The sequence below is a fragment of the Salvelinus namaycush genome, chromosome 31, assembly GCF_016432855.1.
Source record: "Salvelinus namaycush isolate Seneca chromosome 31, SaNama_1.0, whole genome shotgun sequence".
Classification (NCBI taxonomy): Eukaryota; Metazoa; Chordata; class Actinopteri; order Salmoniformes; family Salmonidae; genus Salvelinus; species Salvelinus namaycush.
The window spans coordinates 46,868,757-46,885,965 of NC_052337.1; positions in this window are offsets into that span (position 1 = coordinate 46,868,757).

The following is a 17,209-nucleotide window of genomic DNA, read 5'->3' on the forward strand; positions in this document are numbered from 1 at the left end:
CACCAAGGCCTGGGCCCAACAGAGATACCAAACAAAGACCTCCAACACGTAAATACATACATTACTGTATTAGCGTCAGTTCAGGGCAAGGTTTTAGGGCTACTATTAGCGTAGTTTCCAAATGTATCCAAGTATTTCTTATTTTTCTCTTTCGCTTTAACTCTCCATCTTGTGTAACAAGCGTCACATTGTGTTAGTCCGCAAGCAACCTGTTGTCATTGTATTAAGTTTCTAATCAATAACCTATACCGTGTGTGTGTGTGTCTGTGTGTGTGTGTGTGTGTGTGTGTGTGTGTGTGTGTGTGTGTGTGTGTGTGTGTGTGTGTGTGTGTACAGTATCCTATGATATCATTCAGTTTGTTAGTAAATAAATAATCAAATCAATTTGTGTGGTACGGAATGATCAGAGAGACTTGGGTTTGTGCAGATTTCCGAAGTCTGTAAAATGTATATAGGTTCAGAAATGTTGTGAAATAGTACAGTTACAAATAGAAATCAAACTGGATGGACATCAGAAATAGAGGAAGGCCAGGACTAAAAACAAACAAAATATAACTATTGTAGAATGGATTGTGTCTGTAAAATGTGTATAGTATGTATAAACTGAAGGTAGAAGCCTAAGTGTTATTGTTTATTAGTTTACTCCAATTGGGGGAGGGGTGGTAGGGTTTGCCGGGAATAATAAAGATATATTCTACAAAAAAGTGTGTATATGTATTGTGGAAGAAGGCAGTGAGAGTTGAGGGGCGTGGTAATTGAAGGGAGGTATCTTGCCTGCTGGCTCCACCCCCGAGCCTTATATGGACTTCCTGCCCCAATGAGGCAAGCCTGTGGATCATTAAGCCATGGAGTGCTTGGGGATAAAAGAGGAAGAGGACTGAGAGGGAAATGTGTGTTATGGAGAGTGTGAGAAGAGAAATAATTATCTGTGTGATTACCCATTGTGACCTGGACTGTGTGATTACCCCCCACTGTGTATCAAACCGGTTTGGCTGATGTCCCGAGTTTTAGGATTAACCTGTCTAGCCCCGAACCCCCCCCCACATTCCACTGAAAAGGCAGCGCGCGAAATTCAAAAATATTTTTTAGAAATATTTAACTTTCACACATTAACAAGTCCAATACAGCAAATGAAAGATAAACATCTTGTGAATCCAGCCAACATGTCCGATTTTTTAAATGTTTTACAGCGAAAACACCACGCATATTTATGTTAGCTCACCACCAAATACAAAAAAGCACAGACATTTCTTTCACAGCACAGGTAGCTTGCACAAAACCCCCAAATAGATAGAATTAATCACTAACCTTTGAAATTCTTCATCAGATGAGTCATATAACATCATGTTACACAATACATTTATGTTTTGTTCGATAATGTGCATATATATATATAAAACAAATCTCAGTTTACATTGGCGCGTTACATGCAGTAATGTTTTGATTCCAAAACATCTGGTGATTTTGCAGAAATACTCATAATAAACATTGATAAAAGATGCAAGTGTTATTCACATAATTAAAGATAAACTTATCCTCTATGCAACCGCTGTGTCAGATTTCAAAATAAACTTTACGGAAAAAGATTAATCTGAGTACGGCGTTTAGAGCACAATCCAGCCAAAGAAATAGTCGCCATTTTGGTGTCAACAAAAGCTACAAAACACTATAAATATGCACTTACCTTCGAATAACTTCATCAGAAGGCGCTCCCAGGATTCCCAGATCGACAATAAATGACTGAAAAGTTCCATAAAGCCCATCATTTAGCCACTTGTTGTTAGCATGTTCATCCCAGGAATCCATTTCATGACGCACGAACAATCCATCCAGACAAAAACTCAAAAAGTTCCGTTACAGGTCGTAGAAACAGGTCAAATGATGTTTGCAATCCATATTTAGTATGTGTTTTACATTAATCATCAATAAGGATCCAACCGGAGAATTTCATTGTCTGAAGAAAGAGCATTGGAACGAGAGCTCTCTCTCTCCCTCGCGCGCAAATCCTGACTGAGAATTCTGACGACCACTCACTAGAACAGCTCCCATGAGCCCCTCCTTTATAGTAGAATAATAAGACTAAAATCTAAAGACGACGACATCTAGTGGAAGCCCTAGGCAGTGTTTGTTCGGTCATATCTAGAAGGGGTACCATTTGACACTGTTTTGAAAATCGACTTCTCATTTCCTGTTTTGACCTCTTCTCAGGTTTTTGTCTGCCAAATGAGTTCTGTTATACTTACAGAAATAATTCAAACAGTTTTAGAAACTTCAGAGTGTTTTCTATACAATAGTAATAATAATATGCATGTATTACCTTCTGGGACAGAGTAGGAGGAAATTTTGTTTGGGCATGCAATTTGTTCAAAGTGGAAACACTGCCCCCTATCAACGCTGGAATGGACAACGAGAACGGATTGTGGACTGTGAACTGGTTGCTGAATCCCCCCCCCCCCCCTTTCCCACAGTGTGAAAATCTCCCTAATAAATTTGTTACATTCATCAGTTTTTTTTCTCCAGAATATTGAGTGATTGAACCTGAAACAGTTCATCCCGAATGGAGGCAGCAAACAATGTACCAGGCCAGCTGTGATTTACAACCTGATAACAATATTTTTTGAACTACCAAGAACTGTATTGGTGAATTTAAATGAATCATGCATTGAACTGCATCCATCTATTCTGTCAACAACGCCTTAGTGTACGTCATGGAACGTTGAGTCAAATATAACCTTTTTTTAAAACCACTTATAAAGTTGGTTTTTGTAGCATAAACTGGGAAGTTGATATTTTTTACTGATATTATGATTGTTTCATATCTGCAAAGTAGTTAAAACACTGTGTTAGTGGAATTAAATAATTCCTCTAATGTACTCATTAATTAAATTCAATCTGTCTATTTATAAGAATTTGTAAGATACTTATTAACATAAAATAGACAGGATATGGCCTCCCGGGTGGCGCAGTGGTCTAGGGCACTGCATCGCAGTGCTAACTGCGCCACCAGAGTCTCTGGGTTCGCGCCCAGGCTCTGTCGCAGCCGGCCGCGACCGGGAGGTCCGTGGGGCGACGCACAATTGGGCTAGCGTCGTCCGGGTTAGGGTGGGTTTGGCCGGTAGGGATATCCTTGTCTCATCGCGCTCCAGCGACTCCTGTGGCGGGCCGGGCGCAGTGCGCGCTAACCAAGGGGGCCAGGTGCACGGTGTTTCCTCCGACACATTGGTGCGGCTGGCTTCCGGGTTGGAGGCGCGCTGTGTTAAAGAAGCAGTGCGGCTTGGCTTGGTTGGGTTGTGCTTCGGAGGACGCATGGCTTTCGACCTTCGTCTCTCCCGAGCCCGTACGGGAGTTGTAGCGATGAGACAAGATAGTAATTACTAGCGATTGGATACCACGAAAATTGGGGAGAAAAGGGGATAAAAAAAAAAAAAAAAAAAAAAAAAAAAATTTGACAGGATACAGTCTTATCAAAATTAGATAATAGTGTTTATTCTCGGAGCACGCTGCCATTTGATCATAAACATAGGTTTATATACAAGATATGACGTCATAGGTTACAAAATAAGTCTCATTGTCCTGACAAATAGAAAACAGGTTCAAAAGTTCATTCCAACTTCACAGGGCACTCATATGACACACCATATAATCATTTATCCTGAAGGCTCACTATAATTTATTACCACTTTAGCAGACAACTCAAGATAATGGAAGACCTAAAAAGTTTATCTAAACACCTCAGGGCTAAGTTGGGTCAGTTCAACCATAGTTTAACGACCCTTTCTGCTTATTTTATGACCCACAACACAAATCTCTTTTCACCAGGCATGCAGAGTTCAATTAGTTATAGTTTTATCTAAAGCTAGAATTTGTTTTAACTATTTATTAACAAAATTCCTAACAACTGTCAGTTCCACTTTAAACATTAGGTCACCGGTTACTTTGTGTGCTAAACGTGAAATGTTTTTTTGCAATGGGAAGTAATAGTTGTACATTTCGATTGGGAAATGCTTATGGTTGTGTTTTTGTATTCCTATGATTGGGACCTACTGGCTTATGTCCAAGTTGATGGACTGCTTATCCTTGAACATCATGCTGTGTGTGACTGCTGTCTTTCCATCAGCCCTATGCAATGGTGTAGTGGTGCCTGGAGAAGTGGGTATACTCAAGTTTTGCCCAAAAGTTCCCAAACGGCCCGCCCAGTGAAGGAAATGCACCCTTTATGAAATCCAATGTTTTCCTATAGTTTTTTTGAGTTTCCCTATAGATTTTTCAGATATCCACTCTCAAAATCACACTTTTTTCCATGGAAAAAAGGCAAAACTTGAATGGTCTTAGTCTACAAACAATGTTTAAACCACATCAATCTGATTGGGTGGGCCTGTCAGGGCATGGCTCCCCAGTGGGTGGGCCTCTGTCCACCCAGACCCATCCATGTATACTCCCCTGATGCAAGCAGTGCATGATGACACTTGCGCATCCCAAATAGCCTACTAACCAACACTTCGGACAAAACTTTTTCAATACCTGGTTTGCAAACCCATTTTTGCCTTAGTTAGCATTTCCTGGTAGATATCAAAAGTCGAAACGCCTTTCCTACCCTATCGGCTACCGATGTCAAAACCAGTTGAGTTGCACACTCTTGCCGCCTGCAGATGATATTCCGCTGAAACAATATTCTGCTGAAAATGTGTGCGGCGCGCATGTGAATATATTTCATGTGCTTTGTGATTGTATAGGCTACTTTGTGCATGATTTCTCTATTGTACTACATAATTGATAAGTCGTATACCTCCACTACACTACTTTGATACGCATCAGTAAGAATTAAGAAGTGAGTATAAGCAATGCCCACTGAAAAAAAGTGGGTATATGGCCTATACTTGCGTACACCCTCCACTACACCACTGGCCCTTTGTGTTTTACAAAAAGTGCACTCTCCTACATGAGTGCACTGCTAGTACTGTTGCTGTCCTTTCAGAATCACATACCTGTCACACACTGAAGGCCTATCTGTTCGCCACGGCGCAAACAGTTAAGATATTGTTTAAAGAAAGGAGTGTTTATATTTGGCCTGGCTAAGCGGTTTTATGCTCAAGTCCAGACTGTCCGAAACCGAGTCAAGACTGAGTACAAATGTTTCCTACACTAAGACAAGACTATCCCACAGCGGAGACCGGTCCTACAACACTGAAAAGCGCTAACCACTACACACAGCCTACATCGTTGTCACCATATTAGCTAACATCATAGTCAACATAGCTACTAGAACTAACACATTAGTAAACCCACTGCAATCATGCAGTACAGCAAGCAGTTTAGCAGTTACACCAGCGGGCCCAGGTGGGAATACATTTGTAAAAAAACAAAGTTTACCTCGACTTGGAAGTGTTCCAGTGTTGGATAGCCAGCTAGCTAACATAGTACCCCTCTCTGTGTGAGCCAGGTGTTTGAGTAAACTAAAGTAGCTAGCTAAGTGAAGGTAAAACAAATTATAATAAAATTAAATATAGTTCTAATTAATTTGTCAAAACTGTAAGTCTATGGAAGAGCCTCCTAGGTTTTGTATTGAAGTCAATGTACGGAGACTAGCTGTCCTCCGGCTACACCATGGTGCTACTCTACAGAGTGCTGTTGAGGCTACTGTAGACCTTCATTGCAAAACAGTGTGTTTTAATCAATTGTTTGTTGACTTGAATATATTTTTATGAAATTCACTGAGGATGGTCCCCTTCCTCCTCTGAGGAGCCTCCACTGGTGTGTGTGTTTATCTCCTATACAGGGTGATGCCACCTGTCCTCCTGTGCAGGTTTGGTTGGTGATGCATGACATTTAAGGCTCTGAAACAGAGGTGGATGCTTGGTCTCTCTTACTCAATTATTCTACCTGCTCTCACTCACTCACTCACTCACTCACTCACTCACTCACTCACTCACTCACTCACTCACTCACTCACTCACTCACTCACTCACTCACTCACTCACTCACTCACTCACTCACTCACTCACTCACTCACTCACTCACTCACTCACGCCACAGGCATTTCCACCAGGCACACCATACCGCCATGCCATCCGGTAACCATAATTACCATCCTGTCCTCTCATAATAACACCAGAATAACCCAGTGGAAGGGAGGCTGACTGTTTGAGCCAACCAGCTAAGTCTCAACATCCCTCAGTACAGATCTCCAACACAACACAGCTTGTTAGTTAGAGTTACTGTGTGTAGCACTAGGTACTTTACACATGACCAAGCTATCATTCTTTTGTGTGTGTGTATGTGTTCCGATTCTGATTCATCTCTGTGTACCCATTCCCTGAGTTTCAAAGTGTAAACCATTGGTATAGGGATATGCTGAGCCCCTATGATGACCAGGGGCCTCATTTATCAACCATGCATGTATTCTTTACAAAATTCGGGCGTATGTGGATATTCTAGGATTTGCGTGTGCAACAAATAATTGGGATTCATCAAACTGTCGCACACAACATATACACATGCTTTCATTGATAAATCAGAGCCATACTATATTTGTGCGCTTCTGAAGGAGTGTTGCAACCCAACCTGGAAAATGCCCTCCATTCACTCCTCTTTTCTTTCAGTAGTCGTTTCTTCTCACCCTGTACAATATAATTTCCAGGAAATCTTGTGTGGACATGGGCAGGGTAGCCATTTTATGGCCAGCTGGATTAGCTAGCCTGCAGAGGGTAAATATCACGCTATAGCTACAATCTGCGTAAGGTGTGGGTGAGGGGGTGGGAAGGTAGCAGATGGGTGCGTAAAAGCGTGAACTAGTACCTTTGCTCCTCTTGACTTATCCAGTTTCTGACAGTGAGAATGATCATAGATTTATGCTGATCTTGGCAAGGCAAGCATGGTCTTATAGGCTGTGAAATACTCACATATACTCTCGTAGATGTGTGTGTTCTTGCACATGGGGTAGGCAGGCTAACTCGGACGTGTGTGTGTGTGTGTGTGTGTGTGTGTGTCTGTGTGTGTGTGTGTGTGTGTGTGTGTGTGTGTGTGTGTGTGTGTGTGTGTGTGTGTGTGTGTGTGTGTGTGTGTGTGTGTGTGTGTTGTAAGTTTGTGTGTACCTGTTTGTGTGTGTACACATGTGTGTGGGGGGGAAGGGTGCATGTGTTCGCTAGTAAGTGTACTGTATAGGTGTACTGTATGTATGTATGTACAGTATATAGGTATGTGAGCATTGGCTGGGTCGTGTGCTGTGAAATTCCACCTTCGTTGCTCCGTCCTCAATAAACAAGAGGGAGTGGGCAGTCATAGTAATTTAGCCAAACGGAGCCCCGATTCAAAGGGTACTGGTACTCGCATCTATGAGCTACATCAGCTAAACAGAGCCATGCTTAGGCTACAAGCCCAGCTCTTAATTTAGCTCCTGATTGAACTCCCAATATTTGTATCTACATTACATCTGATTAACATAGCCGTGATTATTTGGCTTCCAATTCAGTTCCCAATTCAACTTATAATTCAGCTCTTGAATCACTCCTTTACATTAGTTTAACAGAGCCATGATTCATTCCAAGATATTGAGCTTGAGTCCGCCTCCAGAGTGCACAGGGACTTTCTGACAGCAGCCCAGGTTGGTTGAACTGGAACTGGAACCAGCAGGACCAATTAAACCCCCCCTCTCTGGCGTGAAGTCACTGTCCAGATTCCAATGATGCGATAACTAAAATGACTCAATTATACTCTTGGAATATGGACCCCACGATCAGCTATTACACCAGGCCCAGTGTTCTGACTGCCTAGTTCCTACCCCCCATCAACCCCCTTATGTCTCCTCACACAGTGGCGATGGTGAAACAGTTTTGAAAGTCAAAAATCATGAAATCAACAAAAAGGCTCATGGGGGGGGGGGGGGGGGGGGGAACAGATGCTCATTCACTCAGATCACTCCGTTACCCCCTTCCTTATTCCCCACCCTAGCCTAGCCAGAGAGCTCTGTAAATATTGTACATATTTTATTATTTAAAACATTTTTTTTTGCATTTTTTAACATTAATGTTTGGGGGTTTGGCTGCGCTAGGATTTGATCACTATATCCTGTGGTCTTGACTTTCAGAGTTGCTGGATTGTGATGAAAAGTCTGTCTTTTGGCTTGATAGCTAGCTGTTTGGATTCAAATAATGCGGCTTTTTGTTTCATCTGTATGGAAGTATTACACCAAGCACTGCATGCTGTGTCCAGAGGTAGCAGAGGAAGTTCTGGGACTGTTCAGGGAATGTGCCTAACCACTGCCAAGATGTGGTTGGTGGCTTTTGTGCGCTTTTCAGCAGCCATGGCATCACCCAGGTGGGTGCTACATTCCTGGCAATGGATGACCAGTACCAGAGAAGCGGCTCCAATAGAGTGTCTGACCATTCAGAGCAGCAGGTGTGGTGCGCTGTTGAAGAGCTACGGGTCTGTTTTTTCAGACTATCTTTGTTTCTCCTTGGCCGTTCCATCGATGCCCCCTCCACTGAACCTCCATTGCCTTTCCAGCCCAAACTGTGTCACGATCGTCTTGACAAGAGAGAGAGGACCAAGGCGCAGCGTGTGCAAAATACATCTTCTTTTATTATAGAAGAGAGAAAAAACAAGAAACGAACAACTATACAAAAACTAACAAAATAACAAACTGACGACCGTGAAGCTATACATATAAATAGTGCTGACACAAACACTACACATAGACAATTACCCACAACCAGCTAAAGCCTATGGCTGCCTTAAATATGGCTCCCAATCAGAGACAACAATAACCAGCTGTCTCTAATTGAGAACCAATTCAGGCAACCATAGACTTTCCTAGACACCTACACTGAACACTAAACCATCTACTCTACTTAACCCCCTAAACCAAACAACACCCTAGACAATACAAAAACACATACTTCACCATGTCACACCCTGACCTAACTAAAATAATAATGAAAACAAAGATAACTAAGGCCAGGGTGTGACATAACCCCCCCCTTAAGGTGCGAACTCCGGGCGCACCAGCATAAAGTCTAGGGGAGGGTCTGGGTGGGCGTCTGTCCACGGTGGCGGCTCTGGCACTGGTCGTGGTCCCCACCCCACCATAGTCACTACCCGCTTTCGTAGCCTCCTCCAAATGACCACCCTCCAACTTAACCCCACTGGATTAAGGGGCAGCACCGGACTAAGGGGCGGCACCGGACTAAGGGGCGGCACCGGACTAAGGGGCGGCACCGGACTAAGGGGCGGCACCGGACTAAGGGGCAGCACCAGGATAAGGGGCAGCACCAGGATAAGGGGCAGCACCAGGATAAGGGGCAGCACCAGGATAAGGGGCAGCACCAGGATAAGTGGCAGCTCCGGACTGAGGGACGGCAGCTCCGGACTGAGGGACGGATCCTGGCTGGATGGCGGATCCTGGCTGGCTGGCTCTGGTGGACCCTGGCTGGCTGGCGGATCCTGGCTGAATGACGGCTCTGGCGGATCCTGGCTGGATGACGGCTCTGGCGGATCCTGGCTGGACGGCTCATGGCTGGCTGACGGATCTGGCTGCTCATGGCTGGCTGACGGATCTGGCTGCTCATGGCTGGCTGACGGATCTGGCTGCTCATGGCTGGCTGACGGATCTGGCTGCTCATGGCTGGCTGACGGATCTGGCTGCTCATGGCTGGCTGACAGATCTGGCTGCTCATGGCTGGCTGACGGATCTGGCTGCTCATGGCTGGCTGACGGATCTGGCTGCTCATGGCTGGCTGACGGCTCTGGCTGCTCATGTCTGGCGGAAGGCTCTGGCTGATCCTGTCTGGCGGAAGGCTCTGGCTGATCCTGTCTGGCGGAAGGCTCTGGCTGATCCTGTCTGGCGGAAGGCTCTGGCTGATCCTGTCTGGCGGAAGGCTCTGGCTGATCCTGTCTGGCGGAAGGCTCTGGCTGATCCTGTCTGGCGGAAGGCTCTGGCTGATCCTGTCTGGCGGAAGGCTTTGGCTGCTCCTGTCTGGCGGAAGGCTCTAGCGGCTCCTGTCTGGCGGAAGGCTCTGGCAGCTCCTGTCTGGCGGAAGGCTCTGGCGGCTCCTGTCTGGCGGACGGCTCTGAAGGCTCATGGCAGACGGGCGGCTTTGCAGGCTCAGTACAGACGGGCGGCTTTGAAGACTCAGTACAGACGGGCAGTTCATTCGGCGCTTGGCAGACGGACAGTTCAGACAGCGTTGGGCAGACGGGCAGTTCAGGCGCTGTTGGGCAGACGGGCAGTTCAGGCGCCGTTGGGCAGACGGGCAGTTCAGGCGCCGTTGGGCAGACGGGCAGTTCAGGCGCCGTTGGGCAGACGGGCAGTTCAGGCGCCGTTGGGCAGACGGGCAGTTCAGGCGCCGTTGGGCAGACGGGCAGTTCAGGCGCCGTTGGGCAGACGGGCAGTTCAGGCGCCGTTGGGCAGACGGCAGACTCTGGCCGGCTGAGACGCACTGTAGGCCTGGTGCGTGGTGCCGGAACTGGAGGTACCGGGCTAAAGACACGCACCTTCAGGCTAGTGCGGGGAGAAGGAACAGGGCATGCTGGACCCTGGGAGCGCACATTAGGCCTAGTGCGTGGTGCCGGAACTGGTGGTACCGGACTGGGGACACGCATCTCAGGGCTAGTGCGGGGAGCAGCAACAGGACGCACAGGACTCTGGGAACACACAGGAGGCTTGGTGCGTGGTGTAGGCACTGGTGGTAAAGGGCTGGAGACACGCACCATAGGGCTAGTGCGTGGAGGAGGCACTGGTGGTACTGGGTTGGGGCTGGGAGGTGGCGCCGGAAATACCGGACCGTGCAGGCGTACTGGCTCCCTTGAGCACTGAGCCTGCCCAACCTTACCTGGTTGTATGCTCCCCGTCGCCCGACCAGTGCGGGGAGGTGGAATAACCCGCACCGGGCTATGTAGGCGAACCGGGGACACCATGCGTAAGGCTGGTGCCATGTAAGCCGGCCCGAGGAGACGCACTGGTGACCAGATGCGTTGGGCTGGCTTCATGACATCCGGCTCAACGCTCAATCTAGCCCGGCCGATACGTGGAGCTGGAATGTACCGAACCGGGCTATGCACGCGTACAGGAGACATCATGCACTCTACTGCGTAACACGGTGTCTGCCCGTACTCTCGCTCTCCACGGTAAGTACAGGGAGTAGGCACAGGTCTCCTACCTGACTTCGCCACACTCCCTTTAAGGCCCCCCCCAAGAAATTTTTGGGTTGTACTCACGGGCTTCCAGCCTTGCTTCCGTGCTGCCTCCTCATATCGCCTCCTCTCGGCTTTAGCTGCCTCCAGCTCTTCACGAGGGAGGCGATATTCTCCCGGTTGTGCCCAAGGTCCCTTTCCATCCAATATCTCCTCCCATGTCCATGAATCCTGTGTAGGTGGGTCCTGTTGCCGCTTGACACGCCGCTTGGTCCTAGATTGGTGGGTAATTCTGTCACGATCGTCTTGACAAGAGAGAGAGGACCAAGGCGCAGCGTGTGCAAAATACATCTTCTTTTATTATAGAAGAGAGAAAAAACAAGAAACGAACAACTATACAAAAACTAACAAAATAACAAACTGACGACCGTGTGTCACGACTTCTGCCGAAGTCGTTGCCTCTCCTTGTTCGGGCGGTGTTCGGCGGTCGACGTCACCGGTCTTCTAGCCATCATCGATCCATTTTTCATTTTCCATTGGTTTTGTCTTGTCTTCCCACACACCTGTTTTCAATCCCATCCATTACCCATTGTGTATTTAACCCTCTGTTTCCCCTCATGTCTTTGTCAGAGATTGTTCTTTATCAAGTGTTGTGTTTATGTGTATAGGTGTGCGACGGGTCATCGTACCCATATTTGTTTTATGTTTTCCTATGAGTGTTATGGAGCAGATTACTGGGACTATAATTAAAAAACTCCATTCTACACTCTATTTGACTCTCCTGCGCCTGACTTCCCTGCCACTTATACACGCAACTGTGACAGAATCTCTGACCATAATATATGAAGTCAGCAGGAGAGGACACGACGCCCATGGAGGTGGAAAAGCGCGTTATGGAACAAGCGAAGGAGATTGACTGTTTGAGCGCCGTCATGGATCGCATTGTCCAGAATATGGATCGCTGGGAGAGACAGGGAGTTTCTCCAGCGCCTCCACTGCCACAACTGGGATTTACCTTTAACGCGTTTTCCCCACCTGAACCTAACAAAATCCGTTTACCCCTACCCACGGGTTACAACGGAGATACTGCCGGCTGCCAGGGTTTCCTCCTTAAACTGAACTTATATCTGGCCACGGTCTCCCCAGTACCATCCGACCGGGAGAAGAGTTCCGCCCTCGTCTCATGCCTCACCGGGAAAGCTCGGGAGTGGGCCAGCGCTGTGTGTAGAGAGGAGAATGCGGCGTTGGACCATTTTGAGGAGTTCACCCTTTATTTCAGGAGAGTATTCGACCATCCTCCCGAAGGAAAAACGGCGGGTGAGCTCCTCTATCATCTGAGGCAGGAGACGAGGAGTGCCCAGGAGTTTGCTTTGGAGTTTAGGACCTTGGCTGCCGGCGCTGGATGGAGCGACAGGGCCCTGATCGACCATTACCGTTGTAGCTTACGCGAGGACGTCCGTCGGGAGCTGGCCTGTAGAGACACCACCCTCAACTTCGACCAGCTGGTGGACATGTCCATCAGGCTGGACAACATGCTGGCTACTCGTGGACGTCTAGATCGGGGTCTGGTTGTTCCATCCTCCCGCACCTTCTCTCCCGAACCAATGGAATTGGGAGGGACGGTGCGCCGGGAGACCGGAGGGGGTTCCCGCTCGAGCACCATCTATGGTCGCAGAGATCACACTGCTGGTCGGTGCCGGGTTGGTTCCTCTGGGAATAGAGAAGGCAGGCAGGGCACTCTGGCATCACCCCAGGTGAGTAGGCACCATTCTCATCCAGAGCCCTCTGTTGCACTTATGTTTGTCTCTGTCACTTTTCCGGATTTTTCCCTGCATTCCCAGTATAAGGCGCTAGTAGATTCAGGCGTGGCTGGAAATTTCATTAATAAAAATTTAGCTCATAGTTTAGGGATCCCTATTGTGTCTGTGGATATGCCTTTCCCTATTCATGCCTTAGATAGTCGACCATTAGGGTCAGGTTTTATCAGGGAGGTCACCGCACCGTTGTATATGATAACGCAGGAGGGTCACAAGGAGAAGATTAGTCTTTTTCTTATTGATTCCCCTGCGTATTCTGTGGTGCTAGGTCTACCCTGGTTAGTGTGTCATAACCCCACTGTTTCTTGGCCACAGAGGGCTCTCACGGGGTGGTCGCGAGAGTGCTCAGGTAGGTGTTTAGGGGTTTCCGTTGGTGCTACTACGGTGGAAAGTCCAGACCAGGTCTCCACCGTGCACATTCCTCCAGAATATGCCGATTTGGCTCTCGCCTTCTGTAAAAAGAAGGCGACTCAATTACCACCCCATCGACAGGGGGACTGTGCGATAGATCTCCTGGTAGACGCTGCATATCCCAGGAGTCACGTGTATCCCCTGTCGCAAGCGGAGACGGTGGCTATGGATACATATATCTCTGAATCCCTGCGTCAGGGGTTCATTCAGCCATCCATTTCACCCGCCTCTTCGAGTTTCTTTTTTGTGAAGAAGAAGGATGGCGGTTTACGCCCGTGCATTGATTATCGAGGTCTCAATAAAATCACGGTGAAATATAGTTACCCGCTACCTCTGATAAATACAGTTATGGAGTCAATGCGCGGGGCACGCTTCTTCACAAAATTGGATCTCAGGAGTGCGTATAATCTGGTGCGTATTCGGAAGGGTGATGAGTGGAAGACGGCATTTAGCACCACCTCAGGTCATTATGAGTACCTGGTCATGCCATATGGGTTGATGAATGCTCCATCAGTCTTCCAATCATTTGTAGATGAGATCTTCAGGGACCTGCACGGGCAGGGTGTAGTGGTGTATATAGATGATATTCTGATATACTCCGCTACACGCGCCGAGCATGTGTCCCTGGTGCGCAGGGTGCTTGGTCGCCTGTTGGAGCATGATCTATATGTCAAGGCTGAGAAATGCTTGTTCTTCCAACAATCCATCTCCTTCCTAGGGCATCGGATTTCCACTTCAGGAGTGGAAATGGAGAGCGACCGCATTACAGCCGTGCGTAATTGGCCGACTCCAACCACGGTAAAGGAGGTGCAGCGCTTTTTGGGGTTTGCCAATTACTACCGGAGATTTATCCGGGGTTTTGGTCAGGTTGCGGCTCCCATTACCTCACTGCTAAAGGGGGGCCCGGTGCGCTTGCAGTGGTCGGCTGAGGCGAACAGGGCTTTTGGACACCTGAAGACTCTGTTTACCTCGGCGCCTGTGTTGGCTCATCCGGATCCCTCTTTGCCATTCATGGTAGAGGTGGACGCATCCGAAGCTGGGATAGGAGCAGTGCTCTCTCAGCGTTCGGGTGTGCCACTGAAGCTTCGCCCCTGTGCTTTCTTTTCGAAGAAGCTCAGCCCGGCGGAGCGAAACTATGATGTGGGGGACCGAGAGCTGTTAGCTGTCGTAGAAACCTTGAAGGTGTGGAGGCACTGGCTTGAGGGGGCTAAACACCCTTTTCTCATCTGGACTGACCACCGCAATCTGGAGTACATCCGGCAGGCGAAGAAAATGAATCCTCGCCAGGCAAGGTGGGCCATGTTTTTCACTCGTTTTGTGTTTACTCTTACTTACAGACCAGGCTCCCAGAACGTCAAGGCAGACGCATTGTCTCGGCTGTATGACACAGAGGAGCGGTCCATGGATCCCACTCCCATACTCCCAGCTTCGTGTTTGGTGGCGCCAGTAGTGTGGGAGCTGGACGCGGACATTGAGCGGGCGTCACGTGCAGAGCCCTCTCCTCCTGAGTGTCCAGCTGGTCGTCTGTACGTTCCGTCTGCTGTCCGCGACCGATTGATCTATTGGGCTCACACGTCACCCTCCTCTGGTCATCCTGGGATAGGTCGGACGATGCGCTGTCTTGATGGGAGGTACTGGTGGCCCACTTTAGCTAAGGACGTGAGGATTTATGTTTCCTCCTGCTCGGTGTGCGCCCAGTGCAAGGCTCCTAGACACCTGCCTAGAGGTAAGCTTCAACCTTTACCTGTTCCTCAACGGCCGTGGTCGCACCTGTCGGTGGATTTTTTGACTGATCTTCCACCTTCACAGGGTTACACCACGATCTTGGTCGTTGTGGATCGGTTTTCGAAGTCCTGTCGTCTCCTCCCTTTGCCCGGTCTCCCTACGGCCTTACAAACTGCAGAGGCCCTGTTTACACACGTTTTCCGGCACTATGGGGTGCCTGAGGATATAGTGTCTGATCGGGGTCCCCAGTTCACATCAAGGGTCTGGAAGGCGTTCATGGAACGTCTGGGGATCTCGGTTAGTCTTACCTCAGGTTTTCACCCCGAGAGTAATGGGCAGGTGGAGAGAGTTAACCAGGATGTGGGCAGGTTTCTGCGGTCCTATTGCCAGGATCGGCCGGGGGAGTGGGCGAAGTTCGTGCCCTGGGCAGAGATGGCCCAGAACTCGCTACGTCACTCCTCCACTAACCTTACTCCTTTTCAATGTGTATTAGGGTATCAGCCGGTTCTGGCTCCTTGGCATCAGAGTCAGACCGAGGCTCCTGCGGTGGACAATTGGTTTCGGCACGCTGAGGAAACCAGGGAGGCAGCCCACGTCCACCTTCAGCGTGCCATAAGGCGCCAGAAAATTGGCGCAGACCGTCGCCGCAGTGAGGCCCCGGTGTTCGCACCAGGGGACAGGGTCTGGCTCTCGACCCGAAACCTGCCCCTCCGCCTGCTCTGCCGGAAGCTGGGTCCGCGGTTTGTGGGGCCGTTTAAAGTCCTGAGGAGAGTGAACGAGGTTTGTTATAGGTTACAACTGCCCACTAATTACCGTATTAACCCCTCGTTCCATGTGTCTCTCCTCAGGCCGGTGGTGGCTGGCCCGCTCCAGGAGGCTGAAGTGCGTGAAGTTCCTCCACCTCCTCTAGACATCGAGGGGGTCCCGGCGTATTCTGTTCGATCCATTTTGGATTCGAGACGTCGGGCGAGGGGCCTTCAGTACCTCGTGGACTGGGAGGGGTACGGGCCGGAGGAGAGATGCTGGGTTCCGGTGGAGGACGTTTTAGATCCTTCCATGTTAAAAGAATTCCACCGCCTCCATCCGGATCGCCCTGCACCTCGCCCTCCGGGTCGTCCCCGAGGTCGGTGTCGACGCGCTGCTGGAGCCGCGCGTCAGGGGGGGGGTAATGTCACGACTTCTGCCGAAGTCGTTGCCTCTCCTTGTTCGGGCGGTGTTCGGCGGTCGACGTCACCGGTCTTCTAGCCATCATCGATCCATTTTTCATTTTCCATTGGTTTTGTCTTGTCTTCCCACACACCTGTTTTCAATCCCATCCATTACCCATTGTGTATTTAACCCTCTGTTTCCCCTCATGTCTTTGTCAGAGATTGTTCTTTGTCAAGTGTTGTGTTTATGTGTATAGGTGTGCGACGGGTCATCGTACCCATATTTGTTTTATGTTTTCCTATGAGTGTTATGGAGCAGATTACTGGGACTATAATTAAAAAACTCCATTCTACACTCTATTTGACTCTCCTGCGCCTGACTTCCCTGCCACTTATACACGCAACTGTGACACCGTGAAGCTATACATATAAATAGTGCTGACACAAACACTACACATAGACAATTACCCACAACCAGCTAAAGCCTATGGCTGCCTTAAATATGGCTCCCAATCAGAGACAACAATAACCAGCTGTCTCTAATTGAGAACCAATTCAGGCAACCATAGACTTTCCTAGACACCTACACTGAACACTAAACCATCTACTCTACTTAACCCCCTAAACCAAACAACACCCTAGACAATACAAAAACACATACTTCACCATGTCACACCCTGACCTAACTAAAATAATAATGAAAACAAAGATAACTAAGGCCAGGGTGTGACAAACTGCCTCAACTTGATCGCAAGCCGACTGAGACTCCATCATTAAAATGTTTTTTTTTATTTATTTATTTTTTTAAACTTTTTATGCGCTATCTACCTCCCTCTTCACTTCCTGATTGATGTTGAGTGAGAGTGACACAAGGGGAACCTGTCATTCAAGTGTTATATGTATGTCAGTGTATGTGTGTGTAGTTAAGTAAATATGGGAAGAGTTAGTGTTTGAGTGTGCGCACCCAAATTGGTGTGTATA